General features: G+C 37.3%; 1 pseudogene; it reads left to right on the top strand.

Annotated features, from left to right (window-relative positions):
* The first annotated feature begins 8,226 nt into the window (after window positions 1–8,226).
* Window positions 8,227–8,670, top strand: LOC147827902 (cAMP-responsive element modulator pseudogene; annotated as a pseudogene).

Genomic DNA, 8,670 nt, shown 5'->3' with positions numbered 1-8,670 from the left:
AGAAAGAAATGGAAACCATGGTCACCCCACATAAGAAAGAAATGGAATCCATGAAACAGATTCAAACAGATATTCAGATTAAAAACATCATTGAAAGCATGCAGAGCAAAGTAAGAGAATATGAAGATAGAATATCAGATATAGAAGACAGGATTTTGGTGAAGGACCATGAAAATAGAGATTTCTTAAAAATAGTAAGGGACCACGAGAAATCAATCCAGCAGCTGCTAGATGATTCAAAGAAGAATAACATAAGACTGATAGGAGTCCATGAAAAAAACAGGAGAAAGTATAATTGACATAAAAAAATGTTCATAGAACTAATAGTAGGAAACTTCCCAGACAGAGGTGGAGAATTGGACATACAGATAAGTGAGGCATAAAGAACTCCACCTAGCCATGATCAAAAAAATCTACACCTACTAATAGTCAAGATCCCAGAAACACAACAGAAGAACAAAATACTACAGGCAGTTAGAAAAAAGAAACATATCACCTATAAAGGAAAGCCCATCAGAATCACAGCAGGCTTCTCAACACAAACCCTCAAATCAAGGAGAGCCTGGAGTGAAGTATTTCAAGCCCTAAAACAAAATAATTTCCAACCTAGACTGTTGTATCCTGCAAAATTATCTTTCAAAACCAATGGGGAAATTAGATACTTCCATGACAAAGAACACCTGAGAAATTTCATGAACACCAACCAGTACTCCAAACAATTCTAAGCAATATCCTAGAAAAAGACAATGAAGGTCACAACTCTGTGAGGCCCAACAGAGGGAAGCCACCAGGCAAGAAACTAAAGGGAAAGGGGGAAAAAATAAGAAATAAAAGTGCCAACAACAGTAAAACATCATGACAAGGATGAGTCTATATCTATCAGTTATAACCATCAATGCTAATGGTCTCAATTCACATATCAAAAGAAATAGACTGACAGAATAGATTAAGAAGCAAAATCCAGCAATATACTGTATACAAGAAACACACCTAACTCAAAAGGAAATTCATAGACTGAAAGTAAAAGGATGGAAAACAGTTCTGCACATGACAGGAACCTGGAAAAAAGCAGGGGTAGCAATCTTATTTGCAGACAAAGTAGATTTCAAACCAAAAGTAATTAAGAGAGACAAAGATGGTCACTACATCCTTGTAAAGGGAACAGTCCAAGAGGAAGACATGACAATTATAAATATATATGTACTAAATACGAATGCCCCCAACTATACAAACCAAACATTAATGGACATGAAAAACCAAATAAGTAGTAATACAATTGTAGTGGGGGAGCTCAATACCACACTATCACAAATAGACAGGTCATCTAGACAAAAAATTTACCATGAAATTCTAGAACTGAACCAAGCTATTGAACAAATGGACTTAATATTTACAGAGTGTTCCACCGCACAAATTTCAGAATACACATTCTTTTCAGCTGCACATGGGTCATTCTGAAAAATAGACCACAGGCTAACTCATAGGACATGTCTAAGTAAATGTAAAAGAATTGAAATTACCCCCTGTATATTATTAGAACATAGTGCAATAAAGTTGGAGATCAACAACATAAGAAACTGCAAAACTCCCACAAACACATGGAAATTGAATAATACCCCCCTGAACAACCAATGGGTCACAGAGGAAATTAAAGAAGAAATTAGACAGTTTCTACAAGTAAATTATAATGCTATTGCAACATACAGGAATCTATGAGACACAATGAAAGCAGTTCTATGCGGGAAATGCATAGCAGTGAATGCCCATATTAGGAAAACAGAGAGAACTCAAAAAAATAACCTAAAGCAGAAACTCAAGCTCCTAGAAAAAGAAGAGCATAACATACACAAAGCTCACACAAGAGAGGAAATTACAAAGATCAGACAGAAGTCAATGCAATGGAGACTAAGAGAACAATACAAAAAATTAATGAATCAAAGAGTTGGTTTTTTGAAAGAATAAATAAAATTGACAAACCTTTAACCAACCTTATCAAAAAAAGGAAAGAAAGGGCTCAAATCCATGCAATTAAAAACAAAAGAGGTGAAGTCACAACACACCCAGCAGAAATCCAGAGGATCATCAACACCTACTTTGAAAATCTGTACTCTAATAACACAGAAGAAATGGACAGATTCCTAGACACATATGAATTGCCAAAGTTAAATGAAGAAGATATAGAAATTCTAAACACCCCTATTACAATGAGTGAAGTTGAAAATGTAATAAAAAATTTACCAACAAAGAAAAGCTCAGGACCTGATGGCTTCACTGATGAATTCTACAAGACATTTAAAGAAAAACTATCACCATTACTCTTTAAACTCATCAAGGAAATTGAAAGGGAAGCAATACTTCCCAATTCATTCCTGGAAGCAAGTGTTACTTTGATTCCAAAGCCAGGGAAAGACTCAACCCAAAAAGAGAACTACAGGCCCATCTCCCTAATGAACATAGATGCAAAAATCCTCAACAAGATACTGGCAAACAGAATACAGAATGTCAGCAAGAACATCATTCACTCTGACCAAGTTGGATTTATCCCAGGGATGCAAGGATGGTTCAACATCTGTAAATCAGTAAATATAATACACTATATCTCAATAGAGGCAGAAAAAGCATTTGACAAAGTCCAACACCCATTCATGATAAAAACCCTACAGAAAATTGGAATAGAAGGCCTTTATCTCAACCTGATTAAGGCTATCTATGAAAAACCAACAGCCAACATCATACTAAATTGTCAAAAACTGAAAACTTTCATGCTAAAATCAGGAACAAGACAAGGATGCCCACTATCACCACTCCTGTTCAATATTGTTCTGGAAACATTAGCCATAGCAATTAGAAAAGAGAAAGAAATAAAATGAATAAAGATAGGAAAGGAAGAAGTTAATCTGTCATTATTTGCTGATGATATGATACTTTACATAGAAGACCCAAAAAACTCGGTCAAAAGTCTTTCAGACCTAATTGACAGATTCAGTAGAGTAGCTGGATATAAGGTCAACACCCAAAAAACAATAGCCTTCTTATATGCAAATAGCAGAACTACTGAGAGAGAAATTTGGGAAATAATTCCTTTTACAATAGCATCTAAAAAAATGAAATATCTAGGAATCAACCTAACACAGGAAGCAAAAGACCTCTACACTGAAAACTGAAGCACCCTGAAAAAGGAGATCGAAGAGGATATAAGACAATGGAAAGATATCCCTTGTTCCTGGGTAGAAAGAACCAATATAGTGAAAATGGCCATACTTCCAAAACAACTATGTAGATTCAATGCAATGCCAATTGAAATACAATATACTTCACAGAACTAGAGAAAACAATCCAAACATTCATTTGGAACCAGAAGAGACCTAGAATAGCAAAAGCAATTCTAGGCAACAGAGACATGGCTGGGGGTATCATAATCCCCAACTTGAAGCTATACTACAATGCTACTGTGATAAAAACAGCATGGTACTCACCAAGAAACAGACCCGAGGATCAGTAGAATAGATTAGAAGATGCAGAAACAACTCCAGACATACTCAGCCATCTCATCTTTGACAAAGGAGCTAACCACCCTCATTGGAGAAAAGATAGCCTATTTAATAAATGGTGTTGGAAAAACTGGATTTCAACCTGCCAAAGATTAAAACTAGACCCATACCTATCACCATGCACTAAACTAAGATCGAAGTGGATTAAAGAGCTAAATATCAAGACAGAAACAGTAAACTTGCTGGAAGATAAGTTAGGTAGAACTCTCAATGACACTGGCATATGAAAAGACTATGAACAAATCTTCAGTAGCACAGGAGCTAACACAAAGAATCAACCACTGGGATCTCATCTTATTAAAAAGGTTCTGCACTGCAAGGGAAACCACCAACAGACCTAACAGACAACCTACAATGTGGGAAAAAAGTTTTAGCAGCTGTACCTCAGCAAAGAACTACTATCTAGAAGATATAAAGATCTGAAAAAAATCAGACCCCTCAAATTCAAAGACCCAATTCAAAAACGGTCATCTGAAATGAACAGACATTTCTCAGACAAAGAAGGAAAAGCAGCAAATAAGCATATGAAAAAATGTTCAACATCACTGGTCATTCAAGAAATGCAGATGAAAACAACACTGAGATTCCACCTCACCCCAGAAAGAATGGCTGCTATCAAGAAATCAACCAATAACAGATGTTGGCAGGGATGTGGGGAGAAATGAACCCTTCTTCATTGTTGGTGAGAGTGCAGATTGGTGCAACCACTGTGGAAATCAGTATGGAGATACCTCAAAGAACTAGGAATAGAGGTCCTATTTGACCCAGCTATTCCCCTGCTGGATATCTTCCCAAAAGAATTAAAAGAATTGTACCACAGCGATATATGTGCACCTATGTTTATAGAGGCACAGTTTGTAATAGCTAAAGGTTGGAAACAGCCCAAGTCCCCATGAACTGGAAACTGGATAAAGAAGATGTAGGGTTTTTTATAAAATGGAGTACTACTCAGCCATAAAGAATGAGAAAATAGAGTCATTTATAGCTAAATGGATACACATTGAGGCCATACTCTTAAGTGAAATAAATAGGGCACACGTGTAAAAATACCGAATAGTTTCACTAGTGTGAGAAACTGAAAGTGTAAATAAGGATTAAAAGGATTAATGATGAATAATTGATACTTTGAAATAGGAAAAGGTCCAAAGAGGTAAGGGTAGTTGGAGGGGAAGGGGAAAAGAAAGAAAGGAAAGGAAAAATTATGAGAAAAGAAAAAAAATGGAAACGAAGTCTATGCAAATAGGGAAGGGGTGAGGGGGTGAAAGGTGCACAGGTAATGGGAATAAATGAAAACCAAGATACCTCATGTACAGGTACAAGCACCCAATGATAAATATAAACGTATTGTATACCTAAAATGTACCAATAAAAGAATTTAAGGGAAAAAATAAAAAGATACAGCTTGAAAACAAGTGCACAGGCCCAGATGTTGCCAATTTCTATGTGGATGAGAAAATGCTCTTGAAGCAAGCCGAAAGGAAGGGATGGATTCTCCGTGCCATGTAACAGGAGGTTATTGTCAGTTGAGCCAGTCAGGAAGCACATCTGAGAGGACCCTCCAACATTCCTCCCACTCCTCAGGGAATCCTCCACCCTCTCCCTGGCGTGCTGAGCGTGCAGAGGGAGCTCAGCCCGCCCGGCCCCTCCTATTCTCCCTGGACTTTGGGCAGGTTTGCTGTCCTCAGGCTTTAATCGGGTGGGCGGTTGCGCTGCTTGTGCTGCTCTTCTGTCAGGGGTCTCGGTTCAGCCAGTTCCACGCTGTCATTTTTCCTGTGCCACCACAAACCCTTTAATCGAAGACATCTGGCTGGTACCCCAATACTGTACCCCACAGCTTCTGCTTGAGAAAGATTTCCCCTGTTATGACAGACACAGGACCTGGAGCCAGGAAATAGCGGGCGAGCAGCAGACCTGCAGGCACGTAGGCTGCTGCTGCCTGGACAGAAGCCTGGAGGCGGTGAGCGGTGAGAGGATCGGAAATGTCCCCATCACAACCGCGAGGAAGCCCGGAGGCTTGGCGGGCTCCAGCGCAGGAGCCGGGTCGCGGGCTGCCAGGTGGTGCTGGGGACCCTGTACTGCTTCCCAGAGGGCCCCGGATCTTCAGTGCCCTCCTCGTGCCTCCTCAGATTCTGTGAAATGAACCTACTTTAAAAAAAAATCTACTTCAATATAATACAAGTAGATATTAATAAAGAAAATATAAACGCTGTTCTATAAAAAAAATTTTTCAAAACAAAAATGGCTAGAGACTAACAATGGTAAATACACTGTGTATCATGATCTAAAAAGAATATATTTTCATTTGCTAATCTCTCAGCTCATTTCCTAATAATACTATACCTTTTTCTTGACTAAAACATTTTAAGTATTCTCAAAGTGTCTCACATTTTGTATAATTTTCAACAATTTCTTCCTATTTCACTATATTTATTTAAATCTACTTTTAAATCAGTGTGTCATTCCCTCCCATCAAATGGTTTCTGGTGGAAAAAAACATGCGCTCTTCCAGCTGACTCAGCTCCGGGGTCACCCTCCAGCCCTCTGGCTATGTTTCCCCTTTCTCTTAGGTGCCATGTGGTAGTACACAGGTTGCTGGGACTGTCCACTCAGATGCACGGGGGCACATTGCAGAGTACCAGCACCATGCCGAAGGTCAACACTCTTTAAATGCTTGTTGAACCAAGTTTCAGAAGGAAACAGTGCCCATCCCAGATATGAAGAAGCAGTAGGCCTATATCAAGTGTGGGGAGAAGGGATCTGCAATTGCAATGGCAGGAAGATGAGAGAATGTGTTGCATTTAGACAGTCACAATTTGGTCTACAATGAAGGAAAAACACAGTCTTTTCTGAGTTACACTGTAGAGGGGAAAATATAAAGCAACTTTCTAATTATATGGTGAACAACATTAAGTTTTATTTAATAAATGTAACAACTGAATAAGATTTTTCCAAACACATGAGTTAATTCATTGGTGAATAATTATTCGGTTTCAACAGAGAATCTATTATGAAAGTGGGCTATAAATGACAAATTAAACTACTAATGTGCTCAGCTAACTTACCGTGCACATAAGGTAGATTTTAAGAACAGATTAAAGATACTTTAGAAAGGGACAAAAAATATAAGGATAAGCATGCTGACCTAAGAATGTACAAAGAGAGATGCTGGAAGAGCCAAACAAGTCACTTACTTCCTGGAGGTCAGTAGGAAAAACAACACTACTTGGGGGAAGACTATACCCTAGGGTAAGGTCCCAGTAAGGGTTAGATCACAGAAGAGGAGGAAACTGATTTTTTTTTTTTTTTTTTTTTTAAGATAAGGTCTCACTATGTAACTAAACCTTGAAACTCAACAATCCTCCTAAATCGGCTTCCTGAGTTCTGGAATTACAGGCATGTGCCATCATGCCTGGCACTGATTTACTGATTTACTGATTTTCTCTTTTCTTTTCTCTTTCTTTCTTTCTTTCTTTCTTTCTTTCTTTCTTTCTTTCTTTCTTTCTTTCTTTCTTTCTTTCTTCCTCTTTCTGTCTCTCTCTCTCCCTTCCCTCCTTCCTTCCTTCCTTCCTTTCTCTCTCTCCCCCTCTCTCTTTCTCTCTTTCTTTCAAAAAAATCTACTCAGCATGAACAAAGGGAAAATGTTCCCTTTCCTAAGGTAAAAATGATAGTAGCTGAGTACAATACATGGCATCCTGACCACAATTTATACAACTAAGAGATTTGTCACCTTGCATTTATTTTTAAAATTATATTTAGCTCATGACAATGAGAATGATAATCATAACACCTCATAATATGGTCACTTCTTAGGCAAGATTTCATAGTTAATGAAGGAACAACAACTACTTTTTTGGTTTATCATGTACATTTAAAAGAAAAATATATTCCATTTGTCTTCCTTTACTGTTTTCATAATAAAATTTCCTCAAGAATCATATTTAGCTTGCATTTTAGGTAATCACTTACCATCAATAGTGTATTAAAACATTATCATTGAGACACTTGAACTATGGTTCCAATAATTTTGCTTCCCTGTGAAATAAAAACAAATGACAATGTAGGGACTCCATTTACTCATCTCTAATGTGGAAGAGTTACAGTAGGTAGCTTTAGATGTCTTTCCATTCTAAGAAGAATTAGAATTCATTGAGTAGCTATTATATGACAAGCATGATTATATTGTATTTGGGGACTTAACTATGTTCCAAACTGTCATGCAGATCTTAGTAGTATTTTTTGCACTATATAGTGAGAAAACAAAATAATAGAGAGGTTGACTTGCCTATGATTACATGTCTAAAAAGTTAAAAAATCATGATTTAAATCCAAATGTGCCTCAAACATTGAATTTTTTTTTCACAGCCTAATGCTGTTTCTGGTTCTACATTCTGTTTCTAGGTACTTCTTATTCTACATTTGCAATCAAGTTGCCTGGAGTATCAATCAGTGGAAATCTATGGAATTTTTAATACATCTATAATATTTTGGTTAATATTCTATAATATTTGGTTAATATAATATTTTGGTTAATAATTCCTCTTATTCAAGAAACACTAAGTATAGACTTAAAAATAGAGTCCATCACCAGTGAAGAGCTGGCTATGTCAGTCCAGGCACCTCAGACAAATAAAGAAGAAAGAGGAGGAACAAAGAATTGATTGCAAATATCTTAATAATGAGTAAATGTGACAGGAAAAATATATTAAGACAAATACAAAACAAATGACCATAAAACAGTTGACTCCCAGCAGGATGGACGTGTAACAGATTCTATGGCAGAGAGCAGACCTGTTCATTTGCAGACTTTAACTGGCCAAAATCCAGTCCCTACTTTAGCTCAGATAGCAACAATTACAGAGATAGTTGAGTCTACAGAATCAGAAGATGAAATTGATTCTCATGAATGTAGAGAAATCCTTGCAGGAAGACCCTCTGACAGAATACTGAATGAATGTTTCTCTGATGTGCCCGGTGTTCCCAAGATTGAAGAAGAGAAATCATTACCATGTTACCAAGAGTAACATCACTACCATGGCAGTACCAACTAGCATATACCAGACTAGCACATAGCAATTATAACATGTATGCTCCAATTCAATATGATTTACGTTTTCTGTAG

This window comes from Heterocephalus glaber, unplaced genomic scaffold (assembly GCF_053883595.1).
Source record: "Heterocephalus glaber isolate CG9 unplaced genomic scaffold, H.glaber_assembly_v1.0 deba00001429, whole genome shotgun sequence".
Taxonomy (NCBI): domain Eukaryota; kingdom Metazoa; phylum Chordata; class Mammalia; order Rodentia; family Bathyergidae; genus Heterocephalus; species Heterocephalus glaber.
This window is presented reverse-complemented; position numbering and strand designations above follow the sequence as displayed.